Genomic DNA, 25240 nt, shown 5'->3' with positions numbered 1-25240 from the left:
CTCCGTAATCTGTTTAAGTTGGAATCCATAATTTTGGAAAGCAAAAAATTAATTTCATTGGAGATATGAAATATTTTGGATATGTGTTTTTTGAATAAATATACAGGGTGAGTGACTAAGCGAGCCAGTCAATTAAAAATCAGAGACTGAAGTTATACGGTTTTGTGAGTAGCTCATATTAAAATTATTTTCAACTATACAGACTGTTTTGTTTTTGAGACATAATACACATAACTTTGCTTTTTTTAAATAGAACACACTATAATTTTGTACATTATTTCATTGGCCTCTTCTTAGGCTTTCAAAATACTATGTTGCAAAGTTAATCCAATTTTCTTGAAATTTTTTTGTAATGCATATAATAAAAATATTTTGTATATAAAAATAAAAATAAAGATAAATAAATGCACCATATTTATTGCGGTTTATAATGAAATTGAGTTTTAATATACAGAGTGATTACTAAAAAAATAATTATAACCATTTTCAAATATCGTTTTTTTCAATTTTTTCAAATATAACACCCTGTATTTTATTACTCCATGTTATTCTGTTTTTCGTTCTCTTCTTTTCTTTGAGCTATTTTCTAATTTAAATTGATAGTTATTGAAATTTTTTACTATTTAATGGACACACTGACATATTGAAAGAAAGAGAACAGAAAATAGAGTAAGATGAAGTAATTGTTTTTTCGAAAAAATTAAAGGCCGGAAATATTAATTTTTTAAGCGAAATCCGTTTCCGTAACTTTATGGTTTATTTTTGTATCATTTTTCGATTTCTGGAAAATTTCGACAAATTTTCGAAGGCAAAACAATTTTATTTTTCGTTTCCATTGTTTACTTTTCCAAAAATTGTAAAAGTAAAAACAAAGAAACGAAGAGTTCAAAAATTGGAACACTGAATAACTCAAAAGTGGAAAAATCGAAAAATTGTGAAATCGTAAAAAAACAAAACTGAAAAAATAAAATTGAAAAATCCAAAAACTGGAAAGTGAAATTTAAAATGTAAAGTTGAACAATTGAAAAATTAAAATTTGAAAAGTCGGAAACTTGAAAAACAGAATTAAATATACAAGAATTATAAACTTGAAAAATTAAGAACATTGAGCGATTCAAAAGCTGTAAAATCGAAAAATTATACAATTGTAAAGTTGAAAAAACCAAACATAAAAAGTTGAGGAACTGAAAAACGAAAAAAATTAAAAACTGAGTAACTGAAAGATCGAAAAATTAAAATGTCTATGAATTACAAAATCGAAAAAATGTAAGATCGTAGAAACGAAAATTCAAAAAACGAAAAATTGAAGAAACAAAAAATTCAAAACGCAAACCATTGAAATATTGACATTTGAGAACTCAAAAAATTTAAGAAGTGAAAAATGTAAAAACCGAAAAATTATAAACAAAGAAATTTAAAAATCGAAAATTAAAAAAAAATTGATAAACTGAAAAATTGTAAAATTAGGAAATTTAAAATTAAAAAATCACAAACTCGTATTTTTGAAAAAAAAATTTAAATGTTGATAAACCGAAAAATTGAAGACGAAAAATTCAAAAGTTGAAAAATTGAAAGATTTACAATTGAAAACTCAAAAAATAGAAGAAATGAAAAAAAAAATAAAACCCAGAAATAAAAAAAATCGAAAATTTAAATCTGAACAGTCGAAAAATTGAAAAAATGGTTAACATATTTAAAAATTGAAAGACCAAAAAATTAAATCTCGAAAATTCGAAAAATTGCAAAATCTTAATATTAGAGTTTATTAGGTGTAAAGATAATAATTGTAAGCTGAGTTCTATTACACTGCAATTTTTATTCAGCAATGTACGGAAAATGCGTTGAACATCCTGTATATAATTTTCGATTATTTGTTTATGTAAATTAAATTTATATCTCAAATCTATAGAAATTCTGACTTCCAAAAGTGTATTTTTTCTTTAATTTTTGTGTTTTAATTTTCAAATATTTTAATTTGATACAAGTAATTTTTGTTTATTTTTTCAAAAAGTTATGTTGTCATTAGTATATAGTAGTAGACCCATTCATCTCGAATGATAACTAGATTAAAAGTACCACAGAAAATGCGGAAATCAAATTAATAAGTTCGACGGTACGTTGATTAAAAGGCTCTGAAGAAGACGAAAAAAATGGAAAAAAGTGCCTGGAACAAAATTGCGAAAATTTTGATGTCTAGGGGGAAAACTAAAGGAGGATTCATAAACTACAAGTGTAGGAGTACATTGTTTTATCAAATTTAGATAATTTTCATTTTGATTCGCAATAGCTTATATAATTTTGACAAATAATTCAGCAACAACACTGTACATGTTTTTTTGACCGTTGTTGAGGTTTTTTACTTTTTTAAGACATATTGAAGGAAAGAGAACAGAAAATAGAGTAAGATCCAGTAATTGTTTTTTCGAAAAAATTAAAGACTGGAACTTTTAATTTTTTAAGCGAACTCCGTTTCCGCATTTTTAGGATTTATTCTTGTATAATTTTTTCGATTTTTGGAAAATTTCGACAACTTTCCAGGGGCAAAACAATTTTATTTTTTGTTTTTATTGTTTCTGAGTTGGGTTTTGAGCCTTCAATGACTAATTAAAATGATGCAAAAAAATTAAAAGTAAAAGTAGGGGAAGGAAGAGTTAAAAAATTAGAACACTGAACAACTCAAAAGTGGAAAAATCGACAAATTATAAAATCGTAAAACTGAAAAATCACAACCTTGAAAAATGAGAAATTCAAATGACTAAAAATTGTAAAATTGAACAATTGAAAAATTAAAATTTGCAATCTCGGAAACTTGAACAATAACCAGAATTAAATACGCAAAAATTATAAACTTGAAAAATTAAGAACACTGAGCAATTCAAAAGCTGCAAAATCGAAAAATTGTAAAATCGTAAAGTTGAAAAAACGAAAAATTAAAAACTAAGAAACTGAAAGATCGAAAAATTACGAAATTTAAAATAAAAAAATTGAAAAACTGAAAAATTGTAAAATTAAAGACGAAAAAATCAAAGCTTGAAAAATTGAAAGATTTACATTTGAAAACTCTACAAATAAGAACAAAAGAAAAATTAAAAGTAAAGAAACTCTGAAATCAAAATATTAAAAAAAAAAAAATAAAAAAAAAACAGTTAACATATTCAAAAATTGAAAGACCAAAAAATTAAACCTCGAAATTTTGAAAAATTGTAAAATCTTAATATTAGAATATATAGAGTGTATCTTAAAAAAGATAATCAGTGAAAGCTGAGTTCTATTACTCTGCAGTTTTTATTCAACAATGTACGGAAAATGCGTTGAGCAGCCTGTATACAATTTTCGATTTTTTTTATGTAAATTAAATTTATATTTCAAATCTATAGAAATTATGACTTCCCAAAGTGTATTTTTTTCTTTAATTTGTATGTTTGTCCTTGAGTCTTGGATTAGAATTAATTTGAGATACGTTGTATTTTTGCGAAGCTTTGTATTTTTTTCTTTGATTAAATTTTTTTTTATTATTTTATTTTGTAAGTAAGATACAGTACTTAATTGTTTTTTCCAAAAATCTCCGTTTCCGTATTTTTGTATTTATAATAACAATTTTATTTTCTGTTTCTATTGTTTCTGAGTTGATTTTGAGCCCTCAACGACTAATTAAAAACATCCAAACAAAAATTAAAAGTAAAAGTAAGGAAAGAAAGTTAAAAAACACTGAACAACTCAAAATGGGAAAAGTCGACTAACTGTAAAATCGTAAAACTGAAAAATCACAACCTTGAAAAATGAAAAATTCAAATGACTAAAAATTGTAAAATTGAACAATTGAAAAATTGAAATTTGAAAGCTCGGAAACTTGAAACAATTAAATATGCAAAAATTATAAACTAATTAAGAACACTGAGCAATTCAAAAGCTGCAAAATCGAAAAATTAAAAACTGAGGAAGTGAAAAATCGAAAAATTACCAAAAAGATACCCTAGAAATATCTAAAATTAGGAAATTTAAAATTAAAAAATCGCAAAGTGGTATTTTTAAAATATTAAAAATTTAAATGTTGATAAACCGAAAAGTTGAAGACGAAAAATTCAAAGGTTGAAAAATTGAAAGATTTATATTTCAAAAATTTGAAAAATAGAAGAAACGAAAAACTAAAAATAAAGAAACTCAGAAATCAAAAAATTCGAAAATTTAAATCTGAACACGCGAAAAATTGAAAAAAACAGTTGATAAAACGAAAAATTAAATCTCGAAATTTTGAAAAATTATACAATCTTAAAATTAGAGGGTGTATCTTAAAAACAATAATTGTAAGCTGAGTTCTATTACACAGCAATTTTCATTCAGCAATGTACAGAAAATGCGTTGAACACCCTGTATATAATTTTCGGTTTTTTTATGCAAATTAAATTAATATTTCAAATCGATAGAAATTTCGACTTCCGAAAGTGTATTTTTTTTCTTCAATTTTTAAGTTTTTCGTTGAGTTTTGAAGTAGAGTTCATTTGAGATACGCCGTATTTTTGCCAAGTTTTGTTTGTAGTTTTTTTGTTTGATTTAATTTCTAACAAAAATAAAAACTCGGAAGAATTTTTAATTATTTTAGTTTGATCGAAGTAATTTTTGATTTTTTTTTTTAAGTTATATTGTCATCAGTATATAGTAGTTACCATTCATCTATAATGGTAACTAGATTAAAAGTACCACAGAATTTTCGGAAATCAAAGTCATCATTTAGTAGATTATACAGCTGTTCCAAAAATGACGCATAAGTTCGACGGTACGTTGTAAAGAAGGCTCTGAAAAACAGGAAAAAATGTATAAATGTATCTGGACCAAAATTGCGAAAATTTTGATGTCTAGGAGGAAATCTAAGGGCGGATTCATAAACTACAAGTGTAGGGGTACATTATTTTATGAAATTTAGATACTTTTCATTTTGATTCTCAACAGCCTATATGATTTTGATAAATAATTCAGCAGCAACTTTAATTTATTTATTTGACGTGTTCGCTGTACACCTTTTATATATTTTTATACATTGTACACCCATGTTTCATGTTTATACAGGGTCAGTCAGAAATTATCATTAAGTGTGGCATACAATAAAATTATTTTTAATAATTATACAGAGTGATTTATTTGTGAGCAGTAATACACAATTTATTATTTTTTTAACAATAACTTATATATTTGCGCGTATTTTGATGTACCTATTTTTAGTTATTTTAGTATCAATAATTATTAAGATATTGAGGAACTCACCCTGAATAATTAGGTAGTGACATTTCATATTTATAATCTACAGGGTAATTCAAAAAAGAGCATTAATTCAACAGAACATTAAGTTACAAATCTAAGTGACAAGTACAAAGTCACAAAAAAACTCCTTACCTCTATTTGACGTTCTTTTAGAAAAAAAACAGATAAAAAAATTGAATTAAAATATGATCAAAAATCTAAAAGAAAAATTAGAGGTCTATTTTTTTTTCTTCTTACGCAGTAAATACAACTCGACAAAGTGGCATAGAGTTAGTGTGCGATTTTTGAATCACCCTATATTTTAATAATAACCAACTGGCATTTTTTCAAGTTACTTTGCAGAATCTAATCTTATAAAATATCTAAAACTTCTCTTTATATTCGTTAATTTAATCTCTGTTTTGTTCCTTATTGTCAGGGTTTTTCCATTATTTCGGTTTCCACAAGAAAATTTTACTTTTTGTTATTATTGTTCTTTAGTTGTTAATTTTACGATAATAAAATCCGTACTACAGTTGACTAAAAACTTTGATCAACTATACATACTGTAATAATTTTAATAGGAAATATCTTACTCAAGCCTTAAAACATGAGTTTCCGCTTTTATTTTTTCCAAAATTTTAGTAAATGTTAACGTAAAAATTAACAGTTAATACGATATTAATGATCTAAAAAATTCAAAACAACAACAAATTATGACAACAAGCAGCGTGGACATTTATCACATGTTATATCACAAAAGTTAAGAGTTTTATAGGTACTAAAAGTCGAAAAGTTCTTAGCAACAGTTTTACGAGTACAGATAGAACCCGTTTTATCTGAGCCAAAATATTGCATAAAGTTTGGATAAAATTTTCCATCGATTAACCTTCTTGATTGTCCACTAAGATGTGTTCTGTATCCTTCAATTTTACCCAGATAAAATTTCATCGTATGTGGCTATCAACTTTGAATTTGACAAATTAAAATGTAATACAAAATAAAATATAATAAAATATAAAAAAATAGTTTGGAGTTAATTCGGATACTTAGCGCAATAATGCAGCAGTGTGCCCGAATTACGTATCCAGTTACCAAAAAGTTAAAACGCGGAAAAGTTGTAAGCTTCAAATTTTGCTCGCTTTCATAACACCGTCCGACATTTTTTCACTTTTCGAGCTGCATAACACGATAATAACCGTCGAATAACTTTCCATTATGATAATTCCTGCGAGAGAAAAACCGATTCGTTGTCGATAATTATTCAGGTGTTAACGATCGATGATGAGGTGATGAGAATAGGAAGCACGGTATCATTAACCGCGACTCGCTTTTACTTTCATTCCGGCATTAGCGTTTTATTTGTTTGCATTAAAGTTTTAATTTATTAATATATTCTTTGTTGACGTATGCTAATATACCGGGCGTCTCGGTAAGGAACGCGATCTCTATGGGCGGTATTACTGGGTCAAGTTCACAGAATATCAAGTGCTCGCCGTTCGATGAAAATATCCGCCGTTCTGAATTTTTATTCGGACGAGAGCTTTCGACGATTCGCTGCATTTTTCAGGTAATCGCTAAATTAATTTGTTATTTATCACTAATGGTTATGTAAATTCCGAGACTGTCATTATACTTGCATGGCTCGGGAACATTTAATTTTGATTTATATTGTTGTAGTGTTATTATAATGTTGGTCATGATTTACCGACTTCTGGTCGATGGTATTTGTTTATACCGGGAATATAACGAATGACGTTTATTCGGGTACGTGTAAATAATAACGCTGCTATAAATCACGAAATTTTGGGAACCGATTTTATTAATGAAGCGACACACAAACAGGTGCCGGCGTGTATTATTCAAATTATGATGATCTTCATCCGACAACTTTTTAATGTTTTGAAACGTTGTGTTATCTGTGGATAGAGGCGCGCTTATTTTCAGATAAGGCGCAATTTATGGCTTTATGCTCTTTAAATTTACATACGGATGGGATCGAGGCGTCGATTAGGACATCGACTCGTGTAGCTTTTCACAAAAATTACGAAATCTTGTCGTAGCGCTGCTATAAATTAAATATAATTTCAAAAAAATTATAGATGGCTATCGGAGGGATCATTTCTGGGATTCTTTCAAAAGCGACACTAATTTCTATGCTGAGCTGGGCTACAAACGCAACCTTTATTAAAATATTTCATTCTGGGTTAGGCGCTTTTTAACTTTATTTTTATCACTGAAAGCTCTGTCTGCTGAGTCGCCAGGACAACTTACTGGTATATTAATTCATTAAATTACACTAAATTATTTATGTATCTTTTGAATACAGTACCCTGGGAAACAAATTACAAAATTTCTCACCTTTAGCCAGCTGACTAATGCCATCATTCTGCAAAGTGCCTAATTAATTAACATACTGGTAGACATAAAACAGTTTTAAAATATTGCAAGATGCAAGTTCTAATTTCCCTTCAATTAAATTATCAAAGAAATATAAATTTTTAACAATAGTTGCATTTTTAACGTTATCCGTCTATCCTAGTTTTAGTATACCTCCTTGCAGATTTTTGTTAAAAAAACAGTAAAATGGTAAGTATTCTTTGCAACTTTGCAAAAATATTTAAATATATTATTTTAAAAAGAATTTATTCTAGAATTAAACATCTCATTACACCATTTCAACACGGATTCACAGAAACAGGATCTACCATCTTTCATTTAGCCAAAGATTGCAAAAATCAAGTTGAAGTCCTAAATTACACCGACTTCAGGCTCTTGATCAGATTGGCCATTTTATTCTACTGAAAAAGTTTGAGTCATTTGGATTTTAATAACTTCTCTATTGTAGCTAGAATCTTATCATATTGGAAGGGAACTTTCGGTTAAGTTAATTTCTTGCTTATGTCATTTTTTCCTCATTCTCTATACCCCCACGATCATACTTAGACCAATTTTTGTGAAATTTTGTATGTATATTAATTAGGAATATCATCTAGATGACAAAACATTAACCAAAATTCACTAACAATTTTATGACGTCTTCTCAATATTTTGCGCAGTAAAAGATATATGAATTTTATAAAATAATGGATTCCTGTACTTGTGGTTTATGAATCTCTGTTCATCCTGTTTATTGGGAATACAATAATTTTTTTGGTATTTTTTGTAAATTTTTTTGAAGGTTTTGATGCTCATTTTTTTTATTGTTTTTTTGTCCCGTTGTAGTCTTCTTTTTCTCATTTGTGGTTTTTCTTTTGTCGCGAATTTTTTTTATCTCTTCTTTGTATTTTTTTGTCATTTTCACTGTTCTCTTTCTCTGACCATTTTTTTTTGTATTTTTCTTGCCTTGTGAAAATGTGACCAAAAAAAGGGAAAGTTTTAAACTTTCCCTTTTTTTGGTCACATTTTTTTGTTTTTGAGACTTTCTTAATAAAATTTTCGGATGACGTCATCAATTTTTGGTGGGGACAAATATATTCATTTTAGTGCGCACGGTGCAACACTAATCATAACACTGCTGTGTTTATTCATCATATAAGAAACAGTCCTAAAAAATTGGTTGAAAATGAAAAAATTCTATTTTACGATTTTCGTTTTGTGATAACTGCTGTAAAGTAAAAACCACAGGCGTAATTAACACCCCTTGTCCTTCAGCACTAAGTAATAGCAATCTGAAGCTCAAGTGTTTATTTATGTTTATACATCGAAAGAATGTCACGAAGAAGTTAGTTTGATTTGAATGAGTTTGTCTTCTCAAAACAGGACTAAAATTATTAATTAAACCACAATCGACAAAATGTTCGCATTATTATAATTCTGATTTTATCAGTTATTATTAAAGGTGTGCGTAATGGGGTGACTCGTTCTTTATTTGACCAATAAAAAATTTGTGATGACGTCATCATCATGGATAAGTCTAATCACAGTATAAAACAAAAGTAGTTACAGCATTATACCAATAATCATTTAGTAGATTATACAGCTGCTCCAAAAATGACGCTAAAGTTGGACGGTTGATAAGAAGGCTCTGAAAAACAAGAAAAAATTGGAAAAAAAAGCCTGGAGCAAAATTGCGAAAATTTTGATGCCTAGAGGGAAAACTAAAGGCGGATTCATAAACCACAAGTGTAGGAGTATATTACTTTATGAAATTTATATAATTTTCATTTTGATTCTCAATAGCCTATATAATTTTGACAAATAATTCAACAACAACTTTAATTTATATATTTGACGTGTACAGTGTACATGTTTTGACAGTAATTGAGGCTCTACTTTTTTAATGGACAGAACGACATATTGAAAGAAAGGGAATAGAAAATAGAGTGTTTTTTCGAAAAAATTAAAAAAATTTTAAGCGAACTTCGTTTCCGTATTTTTAGGGTTTATTTTTGTATCATTTTTCGATTTTTGCAAAATTTCGACAACTTCCCAGAGGCAAAACAATTTTATTTTTTGTTTCTATTTCTGAGTTGATATTTGAGCCTTCAGCGACTAATTAAAAACATCCAAAAAAATTAAAAGTAAAAGTAAAGGAAGGAAGATTTAAAAAATTAGAACACTGAACAACTCAAAAGGGAAAAAATCGACAAATTGTAAAATCGTAAAATTGAAAAATCACAACCTTGAAAAATGAAAAATTCAAATGGCTAAAAATTGTAAAATTGAACAATTGAAAAATTAAAATTTGAAAGCTCGGAAACTTGAAAAATAAGCAGAATTAAATATGCAGAAATTATAAACTGAAAAAACTAAGAACACTGAGCAATTAAAAGCCACAAAATCGAAAAATTGTAAAATCGTAAATTTGAAAAAACGAAAAACTAAAAACTGAGGAAGTGAAAAATCGAAAAATTAAAAACTGAGATACTGAAAGATCGAAAAATTAGGAAATTTAAAATAAAAAAATCCCAAAGTAATATTTGTGAAAACTTAAAAATTTAAACGTTGATGAACCCAAAAGTTGAAGACGAAAAATTCAAAGATTGAAAAATTGAAAGATTTACATTTGAAAACCCAAAAAATAGAAGAAACGAAAAATTCAAAATACAAAAAAAATAAAAAAAATTAAATCTGAACACTCGGAAAATTGAAAAAACAGTTGACATATTTAAAATTGAAAAAACAAAAAATTAAATCTTTTCTTGCCTTTTTCACTTTCCCTTTTTTGCTCACATTTTTTTGGATTCTAAAATTTAATACAAGATTATTTAAGATTTCTTAAAAAAATTAGTAAAATCTGCCTTCGCAGATTGACCTTCACACGTACATACATAATTAACACCCCTTATCTTTCAGCACTAAGTAATAGCAATCTGAAGTTCAAGTGTTAATTTATGTTTATACATCGAAAGAATGTCACGAAGAAGTTAGTTTGATATGAATGAGTTTGTCTTCTCAAAACAGGACTAAAACTATTAATTAAACCACAATCGACAAAATGTTCGCATTATTATAATTCTGATTTTATCAATTATTATTATTAAAGGTGTGCGTAATAGGGTGACTCGTTCTTTATTTGACCAATAAAAAATTTGTGATGAAAAGAAGTAGTTACAGCATTATACCAATGCAAAAAAAAGGAAAGAGCCAAGTTCGGCATCGAACCACAATCAAAGTACCACAGGTCGCCATTATCTCCGATATACCCACTGCGCCACAGAGACGTTCTAACCGTCTCGGGTATAAAACGCTATTATACCTTGCAAATGTTTAGCGAAAAACTGAAAATGGATTCGTAGACCACAAGTATATGAGTATATTTTTGTGTAACATTCAAATCATTTTAGAATACCATTCATTGAAATGACGTCATCAAATTGTTGGTGGGGATGATTAGTCAAATTTTGGTTAGCATTTAACCATCTACATGATATTTCTAATATACGTACAAAATTTCACAACAATAAAACAACAAACAGTAAAATGGATACAGACAGACAGACAGACGGAAACGGGGGACTAGTTTTTCGTACTGAAGGGATCACGAAACGTCGAGAAAACAAAAGTGGCCATTTTTCGGGTGGACTCGATTACAATACTTCCTTCGCTTACTCCAGGGAAGTAAGAACAACAACATATTAATATTTTTCAGCAAATACTAAAATTCTTTAAAGTTTGTTTTTAGCTGTCCCATAAGTTTACATAATCCAAGTTTTGTATTTTATGGAGAAAGAATATTATACTTTTCAGCGGTTTAGTAGATTCAAAGTGAAATATAAAAAAACTTAACAACGAATTTTATTTTTAGATATTATAAAGTAGCATGCTATGCGTATATTTCAAGTGAGTTTTTCCCGAAACTTTTCCATACAAGTTTTTGTAATAACGTCGTTAATTTTTCAGCAAGGACACGTACATTACTTTAAATAGGTTCAGTTTAACAGTTGTATATTTTAGATAGGATTTATTCGGCAACATTTAAATGACGTCATCAATTTTTTGAAGAAGACGAACAGATACATTTTGATTATCGATTTACTACTACTAATTTAGAACATTTGTACGAGTTCAGAGTGAACGGTTTTGAAATTTCAAAATTAACTATACAATTTTGATTTTTTTTCAAAAAGTAGCACTGTGAATTCTCAAAAATTTCCTTTCGTTTCAGTCACGAATATTTGTATTAACTAATACTCTCCTTGTCAAAACTCCAAGTTCATACCTACCGGTTCTAAAGTAGTTGACTCTTCTATTATGCGAATCTAGAATATTTTTTTGGTTTTGTCAAAATCCACCAGAATAAAGTCGTAATATTGATACTTCAGTATTATTTGATTCTTAGCTTTCATTAAGACGAGGAATTTGCTGATGAAGTTATTTATTTTTTTTCATTTCTGAAAAAATGTCCTCAGAATCAGATAATAATCGGACAGTGTAAAGAAGTTTATAGATATTAATGAACTGTTTCACTAATACAACAAATTAACATAACTACAAAATTACAATTATACTGTTATCGTGTACCAAGAGATCGAAGAAGATTCCAAAATAAATCAGAAATACAATTTTTAATTTAAGTTTCCCATTTCGGGCTGAAATCAATGTAATCTTTACAATTTCAATATCATTCTACGTTCTGAATATACTTATCTCTCATTTGGAAAAAAAAAATCTGAGATTTTCTTGTATTTGTCAGTTTCGTTTTAGATAGAAGATAGATGGTACTAAATTAAATGTCTTTCTATATATGTCTAAAACACTGAGATAGTCATTTATGAAACGTGATGATTAAATGAATTTCAATTCTCATAAATTGAAGCTTTTTGCTAGAATTGACAGTAAAATAGCAGCTATTTTGCGTCCTACGCGATAATTTTCCTGGCGTTTCACGGTTCAATGAATACAAAGTGCAAATTACCTGTTTCCGTATTTATGTCACCTGTCTGTCGCTTGTCTATGGTCGACTGATCACTTTATTACATCGATAAGCTCCGAAACTATTAAACTGATTACTAGCAAAATTTTGAGTTGGGTTTAAGAATATCGTCCACATAACTTGTTGTCTGAAATTTGCTTATTCATTCCTACCAAACAAATCTAACCAGGTCGTTTCACAAATGTTGTTAAGAATATTTGTTAAAGCGTGTGGAGAGAAGTCCCTCCAAAATTTTGCGATGAAAAAAACAAAATTGTATAAAATTTTATACTAATATAAAAGAAGCGTCGAATGGTCATTGGATCAGTTGGTTAGAGCGTCATGCCAACAAAGCGGACGTATCGGGTTCGATTCCCTGAAGAGCCACTTTTTTTCTTACGCTGTAACCGGAATAAGCCGAATTCTTTTCTAAGGAACTGGATTTGTGAGACTATTTTAGTTTTAAAGAAATTGTAAAAAACAATTTATATATTATGTGGTGGACGAAACTTCAGATGCTTGTGGGCGTTATATTGCCAATCTACTGGTAGGTTATTTAAATGATAGCGGGTCTTATTAAATTGGATGCAAGCAATAATAAAAACCACTGACTCTTGACTATTAATGCTTTATGAATTTCTTTCTTCCTGATGTTGTTCCGACATAGAACATTTTAGATGTTTGGTGCACGGATTAAACAGAATTGCTGATGAATTAGGCAACAATTTCCAACTGTAAAATCCACAATAAAAAATATTGTGTTATATTTCGAACAATTAAAAAATTTGATTTTAGAATTTTCAAACGGGAATTGCAGTGCTACAGCAATATGTTATCAAATTTCCAAAAAAAACATTATTTGCTGAACGAATCTATTAAAGCGAATTATCAATTTGTTTCGGCGATGATTACAAAACTAGAAACAGAGTGCATGCGCTTAATTGAATCTGTGCGTTTAATTAAAACTTTTCAAGCCAATATTTCGAATAATTCAGGACAAATAGACGATTCTCAAACTAAAAAAGTAAAAGAGGCAATTAACAAAAATACCGGTTACAAGCTCCTAGAAAACATCAGTTTAATTTTGTGGCGAATTATAAGATATTAATGCAGAATTAAGTCCGGATATTATTAGAAATTTTTCTTTATGTGATTCATAGTTGAATTCTCAGTTTATTCCAAATTTCATCTTGTTTAAAACTATAATTTCCCCTCTGCGACATGATATTTTTAAACAATGGTCAACAGCATCAAATTTATTTTCGTATGTTAATTTCATCTTAGGTTGTTTAATGAGGGTTTTGAGTTTCACTCTGTTTACACTTATTTTAGTAAAGCGTTCGATAACATAAATCATTCAATTCTGCCACAGAAACTGTGTGTCTATGGCTTTTTAGGGGCAATTGACCTGACGGTTGGCTTTCATGTAAGCAGTGTGTAATATCAGGAGTCCCTCAGGGTTCAATTCTAGGTCCGATACTTGTTTCCTTATTTATTAATGATATTGGCTCCAGTCTACAGAGTAACTTCGTTTTATTTGCTGATGGTATGAAAATTTATAGACATTGATGGTTTTCAGATGGATTTGATTGGTGTACTGCAAACAGAACGGTGACAAATGTTGATAAATGCATTGTCTTTTCGTGATCATTATGATAATATGATTTCCAAAGTCAACACACTTTAAAAATTCTATTTACAACACAAGTTAGACCGATGTTGGAATACAAGTCAATAATATGGGATCTCATTTATCAGATTGAGGATCGAGATCATTAAGGAAAAATTATCTCTTTGCTCTAATTTCTTGTAGAGTAGGTCTTTTGTCAAATCAGTCTTATCTTGTTCGTCCTCTCCGTCCTTTTCGTAATTTTCGTTCTTTTCGTAGTTTTCGTCGTTTTCACTCTTTCCGTCCTTTTCGTTCTTTTCGTCCTCTTCGTCCTCTCCGTCCTTTTCGTCATGTTCGTCCTATTTGGTGGTATATTTGGCAAATTTAACATTTTTGTCATTAGCCAGTATTCGCAAAACTGTTCTTTTCTGGACAGGAAATCCTAGGGCGGCATGTTATCCTTTGTAACCAAAGTCACAATGGATCCTTTTACACGTGCAGTAAGTTATTCTTTTCTTCCACAATTTTATCGTCCATTTTCACTGTATTTTCATAATTTTTACAAAACTAAATTATAAAATAACATAAAAGACAGTACCAATCTGTTCAAAAATTAATGCGAAAGTTTCTAGAAAAAATACACTTTGCCATTATGCTCACTTAAGCTTGAGTATACAAAAATTGCAGTTTTTTTTCGATAAATTACTCGTATTCCTGATTATCGAAATCAAATTATAACCATCCCCAAATCACTGACTAGACACACGCAAATGTTTGATAAAAATATTATATCTATATATAATTTTCTTGCTTGGAAAGTATATCATTTGCCAAAATCCGTCTTATCTTAGCAAATACTAGACCCCCCCACCCACCCTCTATTTTCTTAGAGTGTACGTCATTTTCCAAATTCACCCTTAGTTTGGCGAATACCTTTTTTTTCTTAATATACATACACAGCCATCTTTTCATAATAAAAAACTTAAAACATGGTTTAAATGGTTTTTACAATTATGGGGCGGAGCCTATAGCAAAATCGATATTTCCTTATACAAATTTTCCATTTTAAACATGTTTTAAGTTTCATATTGTGATGACCAGATTTGAATTTGACCATGTGGTGAGTTAACTAGGTTAAGTTTAGTTGACTTGGTTCTTAATAAAAAAGGGGAAGCCTTTGTTTAACGAAAATTAATCGTAACGACGACGATGCCACAGTTTCTCCAACAGGTTGTGTAAATTTGTTTCATTGTTTGTAAATTCACAGTTCATGTCAGGAGTTTATTCGTTAACTGGTTCTAACACAATTTAACCGTCAGGAGTTTGTTTAGATATGGAGCTTATTAGGAGATTTCATGAAGTTCACTTAGTAAGTACACATCATTTGTTTATTTAATTATGAACAAGGTTTCTGGGTGCTTATACTTAAGTGTTACATTATAATACTTCTTAATTCATACAAGATTGCTCATAGTTCATTTACGGTAATTAAATCAGTCTAACGTTGTCCCACTCTGGCAAAAGGACCATGAAGTACAGTAGAATTCATTATATCGTGGACTGAGGTACGGTGGATTAGAATTTTTTTCCTTTAGGCAGTTATCATCGTTATTGTCATCGTTGTCATCAGCACATCAAGACAGTTCACGATATACAATTTCAAAAACTAATTTTGTTAAGTAACCAGTCACTTGGATCAAGGCATCATTTAACATAATGTAAATTCTTTGTTTGACGCATTGACAAAGTGTGGCATAATTTAACGTAATGTAAACTCTTTGTGTGAATCGTTGATAAAGTGTGGCATAATTTAACATAATGTAAATTCTTTGTGTGAATCGTTGATAAAGTGTGGCAATGGAAATTTTTGTTTACACAAATTTTATTTCTCACCAGATCTTTTTGCTTTTTATAAATCTATGCATTATGCTTCATTTGTTTTGGAAATGCTAAGCTAAATTGATTTTTTTTTATGGCACTACCATATAATTAATGCATTTTTGAATAGAACTTCTTTTTCTCCGCGACCATGAGTGAATTTAATAATTCCAAAATCATTTTTAATAATAGATAATAATAGTAAAAATTCTCACTCTTGAGGTAGAATATTTATTCCGAAACACTTGCTTCTTACGTATTTTGAATCTATTTTCATTCTACATATAACAAGTGACAGAATATTCATTCTTTATTTATGTTCAACGAAATACATAGATTGCCATGAATTTCAAAACTGTCAATGTCAGATTAAATGCGGCGTCCTAGTTGTTTTGAGAGCAAGTTTAAATTTCATTTTTAAAAAATGAATGAAAAATCGACTGAATCAGATGTGGAATTTGATAATATTTCACCTGAAATTATAAATTCTGGAAATAATGTAATCCAGAACCTCTTTTCACAAAAATCGAGAAATCAATATGAAAAGTATTATGCACTGTTTAGAGACTGGCAACAAGAATAGAAAACTGACTCCTTTTCCGAAAATGTTTTTAATTACATTTTTCGGTGATTTGTCAAAAAAGTGGAAATCATCGACTCTCTAGAAAGTAATATTCATTAGTAAAAGCAACGATAATTGTGAAACACGATATCGATATTTCTAGGTACAAAAAATTAAAATCTTTCTTAAAACGCTTTTCTGATAACTATGTAGCGAAGAAATCGAAGATTTTTACAAAAGAAAATATTAACTATATTTATTAATTCTTAAAAAATGCTCCGAATGATATATATTGTAAATAGCAATTTTAATAAAATGTTTTTTTTTAATGTCGTTCTTGTCATTCGTATTTTGGGTGCTTGTCGCAAGAATGAAATTAACAAACTGGGGAATATGCCGAAACAAATTGCCACATTTCTGAATTTAGAAAATCCACAAGAATATACAGGTCACTGTTTCCGCCGTACCTCAGCGACTACGTTGGTAACATTAAAAAGGCATCTAGGCTGGAAATCTTCTCAAGTAGCAGAAGGCTACATTGACAATTCTTTGCAAAATCGACTAAATGTAGCAAATCAATTAGTTTCTTCAATTACTGGGTCTAATTCGTCAGTAGATTTTCCCTCAATTTCCAATTCTTCCTGATTCACTACTGTTGAGTCTGTTAAGTTTACAAACCAATCTGTTTTGAAAAATATTGTGGACAATATTTCCAATGCACCAATTTTTAATTTTACTAATTGCTTAACTACTATAAATATTAATATTAATTCAGTGTGATATAATTGTTTAAATAAACAACTTATTTTGTTCAGATTTAATTGTTTTTTATTCACATTTTCTGATCCTGGAGAAAATACAGTTTGTTACTCGGTTAGAATATTCGATCTACTATTCTCAATTCATTGATGTAGCTTCTAGGTATTCCTGTTTGGAAAGAATTTCAAACTTCTTTGGAGTGTCTAGTGTATTTTCTTATAATAATTTAATCAAATTTCTTAGAGGATATATCATCTGCCAAAATCAGTCTTACGTTAGCAAGTACTAGCCCCGCCCACCCGCCCTTTTATTATTATTAAATATAGGCGGACGCAACATTAATGTATTCTCAAATTTTCGAGAAAATGTCGTGAATCGTTCTTGATATTTCAAATAAAAATAAACCTGTGCTCCATGAGTCCATAGAACCAGCGATTTTTTCGTTAGTAATTCAACATTTTTGCCACATGGCCACGAAGTTCACCACACCTCAGTGCTCTTACATAGTTATAAAATGTAATTATGCAATTTGGATACTTTTTGCGAAAATTTGGATACCTAGGGTAGAAAATCAAGGCGGATTCATGAACTACAAGTAGAGCAGAATGTTATTTCAAAAAATTTAAACAGCGTTTACTAAAAAAAAAAATTGAGGGGACGTCAACGGATAATCAGTCCCTATTACAATACTTAAACCGTGCCTAAAAATTTTTAAAACATTAATTCCTTCTTTTTGAATAACTTCTAGGGGATAATTGTTTTAATTTCTGCTCTAATTCGCCATGATGCTTACGCTATCTAGCCGTTTCAATGTCACTGCTGACGACGTACGCGTCATAGCCAACTATAGCAGAAATTTAAAAAATCATCCGGTATAAGCAAACAAGAACTAAAACAAAATTAGTGACGTATTGTCAGTAAGACCTTAATTCAATACATAGTTTTTAAAATCTAAAATAATGTTGGTAAATGCTTTACTAAAGATTAAATAAGTCTGTTAGATGTCCTCACAAGTTTGTGTACGTAGAACTCTGCAAGATTTATATTTTTATGACAACCTGTATGTGTTAAAATAAAAGTAGGTACAGGATGCTGTATATGTCAAATGAAATTTTCTTGAAAAATTTAGTGACAACGATATCAAGTTCTAGACGGGACAACTAATTCAGTTTTGACATGAGGTATCGTTTTTTCAAAATTTGGAAAAAATTGGATATGTTTTTTTAATTTAATCAGGAAGATACCGTTTTGAAATGATGTCACTAACTTTTTCGATTCTTTGATGTTCTTGTTTCAAAAATGCGTAATTTTAAAAATATAGAATATACCGGGTGTTTCTTTTATTTGATACAACCCCTGTAACTTTTTTGTTCTTAAAGATAAACGTGTGCTTCTTTGAGCAAATTTTAAAAGATCTGTGTGATGGCAACCTCACATTTTTATTATCAGTTCCGGTAGAACCGGAAATGACGTCAACTAAATTGTTTTTTATTAAAACGCTCTTCTGATAACTATGTAGCTAAGAAATCGAAGATTTTTACAAAATAAAATATTAACCAATTCTTAAAAAATGCTCCGAATGATATATATTATAAATAGCAATTTTAATAAAATGTTTTTTTTTTAATGTCGTTCTTGTCATTGGAATTAACAAACTGGGGAATATGCTGAAACAAATTGCCCCATTTCTGAATTTAAAAAATCCACAAGAATATACAGGTCACTGTTTCCACCGTACCTCAGCGACCACGTTGGTAAATTCAGGTGCGGATATTACAACATTAAAAAGGCATCTAGGCTGGAAATCTTCTCAAGTAGCAGAAGGCTACATTGACAATTCTTTGCAAAATCGACTAAATGTAGCAAATCAATTAGTTTCTTCAATCACTGGGTCTAATTCGTCAGTAGATTTTCCCTCAACTTCCAATTCTTCCTGATTCACTACTGTTGAGTCTGTTAAGTCTACAAACCAATCTGTTTTGAAAAATATTGTGGACAATATTTCCAATGCACAATTTTTTTATTTTACTAATTGCTTGAACACTATAAATATTAATATTAATTCAGTGTGATATAATTGTTTAAATAAACAACTTATTTTGTTCAGATTTAATTGTTTTTTATTCACATTTTCTGATCGTGGAGAAAATACAGTTTGTTACTCGGTTAGAATATTCGATCTACTATTCTGAATTCATTGATGTAGCTTCTAGGTATTCCTGTTTGGAAAGAATTTCAAACTGCTTTGGAGTGTCTAGTGTTTTTTGTTATAATAATTTAATCAAATTTCTTAGAGGATATGTCATTTGCCAAAATCGATCTTATTTTAGCAGGTACTAACCCCGCCCACCCACCCTCTCTTTTCTTAAAGGGTATCCATTTGCCAAAATCAGTCTTACGTTAGCAAGTACTAGCCCCGCCCACCCGCCCTCTCTTTTCCTGGAGGGTATGTTATTAGCCAAAATCAGTTTTATCTTAGCAGCTACTAGCCCCGCCCACCCACCCTCTCTTTTCTTAGAGGGTATGACATTTTCCAAAACCAGTTGTATCTTAGCAGTTGCTGAAATGGCAAAATAAATTATTAAACAATAATTAAATTAATCAATAACAACGAAACCAAAATTAAACTTCTGTTTTCTAAAAAAGATGGTCAAAATGCTCTCCATTTACTTTTTGGCAGTAAAAATAACGCTGAATAAAATTTTGTAATGACGTAATGAGAATTTCTGGACGAATGCTAGCAATTTCCTTACGTTATGAGTTCCTGTAAGTCTTCAATGTGAATCAGTTTGTTGATATAAATGAGATTCTCCAAATAGTTCCACAAAAAAAAGTCAAGTGGTGTCAACTCCGGTGACCTGGCAGGCCACTCAATAGTACCCCTTCGGCCTATCCATCTGCCAGGAAAAGTTTTATTTAAGGACTGTCGCATTTGACGTCCAAAATGGGGTGGAGCACCGTCTTGTTGAAACCAAATAGTTTCTGCTGGTAACTACAAATAATACCTCACCAAACATTCAGTTTTTCTGGAATTCAGAATCTCGAAAACAAATGATGCAAAAAAATTTTTTTTTTTTTTTTGGCAAATAATTAGAGCACAACTTCTTGCACCCCTAGGCCTAATTTCAGTTGATTTATACAATTGGTTCTCAAGATATTTAACCATAACCATATATTCTAGCGACCCTGTATAATAGTAATGTAAAAGAAATCCTCCGTAAATAAAGATTATTATTTAAAATGTTATTGACAGATAGAAGATAGAGTTTCACAATGGAACATTTGGAAAAAGATCAGATTGTTAATTGTAGCCGCAAAAAAATGTTTAGTTTATAACGTATATATCCTTTATGTAAAAATATGTTAAGGTAACACAATTTTATTGAACATCCAGACTCTCACAGATTGACACACAGACATGAAACTTTAGCTTATTCGCACTGTAGTATTTCTAAAATTGGAAGAAAACATGAAATTTGCCTACTGATAAAATTTCGGTACTACGTCATCCCTCTCCAGTCTCCACTGTACCGTTGGTTTGAGATTAAGTGTAGATAGTATACATAATATATTAATTTGTTAGTAGTTAATACGGATTAGGAACAGCATTACGATATTTGTGTACCAGAGTTCTTCACTATCCCTCCGAAACGACTTAAGGAGTGCATTCTTTCAATCGTCGTTGAAATTTTCCAAGTTCCAGCAAAAAAACATCATTACTTTCATTTCGCAACAATTTGTCGTACATTTTGCGTCGTTTCTCGCGACGCATTGTGTAACCAAAGGCCCTGAAAAGCAAACACTAGAAAAAACCGAGCTTACTCCACGGCTCCTGCTCAGCCTCCGGTACTCTCTCCGTCCGACCATCTACGGCTGCCACCGCCGTACCTCCACATCCATCGCTCATCGTTTTTTGGTCAGAACCGGAATACCGTTAATTAACTATTACTTTTCCGCGTTTTCCAGCCTCATTTGTGCGTTTTTACGAGCCCGACCCGACGACAGATGTCTTAATAAGCCCACAGCGTTATCTGGCAGCATCTAATTAGAACCCGCGGCTGTTAAAAATTTAATGAGATTGACAATCGTTAAACGAAAATCTCGAAACGTAAAGTAGAATTTGTCGCCAAAGGTGATGTCAGCCCGTGGTGGCGTGTGGGGGGCGGGGGGCAGCAGTGTCGTGTGTAGTGATCGGATCGGAGGTCGACTGGAATAAGGCCAGCGGAGTGCTGCTAACCCGTTTTCCTCGACGATTCTATGCCATTGTTTACGTGGGCACATGAATGTGTGGAAATGCTTACGCAACACTTTAGCATTCCAAAGGATTTTTTACGATTGAAAACTAAACCTACATACCGCGGATTGAGAGCCTCTTTTAGGAGCAGAGGCGCGACGGTACGTTTCAGTACCTTGATTCATCGGATAGGAATACCGGGAAAGTGGGCAGACGGTGATTTCGGATACGACACTTGTTGGATCGATTTGTTGGGTTTGTTTTTCGGTTGCACCTACAGAGCGGTTGGAAAGGGAAATCGGCGGGTTTTGGGAGAAAAAACGGTGTGGTTTGAAGGCAGTACCTGTCGGTCGTACTATAACGTTATTGCGGTGTTTTGAAAAATACTGTAGTTGTTAAAGAGACACAAGAATGCGATAGCTTGTAAAACAAGATTTTATAAAATCTGTTAGTACTTTTTTCCATTCTGGGTTAAACTGTTAGAACCGGAACAGGTATAGCTCGTAAGGTCTCTTTCCGTGATGTGAAAATAGCTACCTTTTTGCACACATGTTAAAATACAAAATTAAACATTATCTAACTGAAACGGCATTTCCAAGATACATTTTTCTCAACGTATATATTTGCTTTTGTCCTATTTAGCGGGTAACATTTTGGAGAGATAATAATCCTCTAAACTGTGTATAATAAGGAATTAGTAAATATTATTTAAATTTTGTAAAATAATATACTCCTCCACTTCTAGTTTATGAATCCGTGTTGATTTTTTACCCTATCCAACCAGATTTTTGTAAAAAGATCAAAATTATATAACAACATTTTACAATATAACCTTCAAATGGAAAAACAGAATGCTCTGATACCTTGCAAACGTTTTAAGGTTATCAGGAACATGGTAAATCGTTAGTCAAAAATGATGACGTTATCTCAAAATTTTGCCAAATAAATCTTATCGAAAATGCGCAAAATATGATGAGTCTCCACTTGTAATTCATTTTTTTGAATTGCTTATACAGGGTGACTCAAAAAATTAAATAATTGAATGAAACAATCCAAGAGAAACTCATCTGAAACATACGCGTAGCACGCTTCTTTACAATTACTTTAACATTAAAATAAAATAAAATAAACATTACATACATATCGCTATTTTAACTTATAGGGCTCCCATAAAAAAACTAAAATTCTCAAAATCAAATTTGGTAATTTTTCGAAAGAACTGGATTTGTTGTAATGGACTTCAGGGGCGAGGGAAGTTCTGTCAGAATAACTTTTTATAATTTTTTTCTATATAAACATAAAAAATAATTAATGTCTGTGTTTATGTCGGTACTTTTTAAACTTTTTACCCTGCGACCGTCAAAAATTGAATGTGTATGTCAAGACTTTGACAACTCAGTGAGTTGATCTCCAGTTATTTACACAGAACTTTCCTCTTTCCTGAAATAGGTACATGCGAATAAATATAGCTTCTTCGAAAAATGAAAAAAATTGATTTTTCCAATTTTTTTATGACAACCCTTGTGAGTTAAAATAAAAATATGCGTGGACTATTAAAGTACAGGATCGTGCTATACGTAAATAACCACCATATTTAAAGCAGATACCCAACGGGAAAAAAATATATTATCCGTACATGCTTAACTTCAATTAAATAATCGAAATGAAGCATGTACTGATAATAATCTACCAAAAATTTCGATGTTCGAAACAGAAGCGGAGACTAAATTTATTAATTAAGCTAGAATAGGAGCAAAACGTTTTGATCGTCTTTTGAGGTAAGTAACTGTTATTATGATAATTCTTATTTTATTATTATTAAATATAGGCGGACACAACACTACTGTATCTTCAAATTTTCGAGAAAATCTGAATCGTTCTTGATTTGGGCAATAAACAAAACCGTGACCCATGAGTCAATCGAACCAGTGACTTTTGAGTTAGCAATTTAACATTTTTATGCACTTATGTGATTTGGATTTTTTGCGAAAATTTGGATACCTAGGGCTGAAAATCAAGGCGGATTCATAAACTACAGGTACAGAAGAATGTTATTTTACAAATTTTAAAAAATGAGGGGACGTCATTGGATTATTAGCCAAATTTTGTGTATCGTTTTACTCTCTACATGATATTTCAAACATACATCATATACAATTTGACAACAATGTAAAAATATACACAGAGGAAACGGAGGACCTATGTTTTCGTACTCTAGAGGAAACGTCGATAAAACATGAAAGTAAAAATTAGGCAAAATTTTCCCAAAAAATTTGAAAACATTATTTCCTTGTTTTTGAATATCTTCAATGCAATGATAGATAGAATAATGTCAGTCGAGTGAAACTTTTTTGAAAAATTTTGTGACAATGTTATCAACTTCTAGGCGGGACAACTATTGCAGTTTTGACACGTATCGTGTTTTCGGAATTTGGGAAAAATTGGATACACCTTTTTTGATTTACTCAAGAAGAAACTGTTTTGAAATGACATTATCTTTTCGGATGGGATGATTAGGTATCAAAAGTCTACGATGTTCTTGTTTAAAAAATGCGTAAAAATACAGATATATATTAAACCACCAATAAAGCAGCAACATCAAATTTTTGATAAGAGTGAACAGAAAAATGTTAGTTAAATTTTGTCAACTAAACTTTCATAGCACTTAGATCGCTAATTTCACAGATTATCTGTCAAATAAAGTCGAAAGACCGACGGATGACAGAAGAAAAAAGTACCTTTTTACAACACGTACTGAGCTTTCTATCAACAACAAAAATGACTATTGGTTACACTATAATCTGTATTATTAATGGTTATAAAAGCAACTACATTTCAAAAAAAAGCTCACATCTAAAAATTTTAAGTTGGATAATGTTTAAAGTTGCCAGTTTGTAATTTTAGAGAACACCAACGTATAATATAGGGTAAACAATGTAGGAAGCATTTGGAATTAATTCAAGGTGATCAACTTTGAAAAGATGTACATTTTACTACAGTGTTGAACTTACCGTTAAATAAAAATTTTCTTTAGTTGCTGTTTCTACGTCTTGCTCCATAGTTTCTTCAATTATATTGTTTACTTTTCCAAACTATCTATTTTTTCCTCGTTGTGAGTTATTTGGTCGGAAACATTAAAGTCAACTACAAAATATAGTCTCTGATATTAAACTGAAGAATAAAATTCCATCAAACGCGATATTAAAACCTACTCCAAAAACAAGTTTGAACTAACTATAAAAAGAGAAAGCAACGGCTTACAAGTTTTGCCATTTTATAAAAATAAATAAAAGAATATAAAAATAAATAAAACGACTCCAGATTTTTATGTCTATTCAGATAAGTTAATTAAATATTTTGTGGTGATCTCATAAGCTCCTAGCAACTAGCAGACTTCCAAAAATGTGTGTTTTTTTGCTAATTTTCAAAATTAATAGTGACACTTAATTTTACGAGCTTTTTTATGCACGTGCATAAAAGTGCATAAAAATTACTTCTTCTGTACTTGATGTTGGGAAAAGTTTGCCACTAATTTGTTTTCCAGTTTTCAAGACATAACTGATGAAAAATTGCGGGTTGAAAATTAAGTTGGTAAGCAAACATTAC

General features: G+C 30.2%; 1 long non-coding RNA gene across 1 annotated transcript in view; it reads right to left on the bottom strand.

Annotated features, from left to right (window-relative positions):
• LOC135130505 (uncharacterized) overlaps positions 1–24805 on the bottom strand; it is a 67051-nt gene extending 42246 nt beyond the window's left edge. Inside the window, exon 1 of the long non-coding RNA XR_010280800.1 lies at positions 24646–24805. This is a non-coding gene — a long non-coding RNA (uncharacterized LOC135130505). The remainder of the gene's footprint in view (positions 1–24645) is intronic.
• Between the last annotated feature and the right edge of the window lie 435 nt (positions 24806–25240).

The sequence above is a fragment of the Zophobas morio genome, unplaced genomic scaffold, assembly GCF_036711695.1.
Source record: "Zophobas morio isolate AGI-343-1 ecotype UQ-CSIRO unplaced genomic scaffold, CSIRO_AGI_Zmor_V1 ptg000017l, whole genome shotgun sequence".
In the NCBI taxonomy this organism is placed as follows: domain Eukaryota; kingdom Metazoa; phylum Arthropoda; class Insecta; order Coleoptera; family Tenebrionidae; genus Zophobas; species Zophobas morio.
Note: the sequence above shows the minus strand (reverse complement) of the source record. Positions and strands in the feature narration are given on the sequence as shown.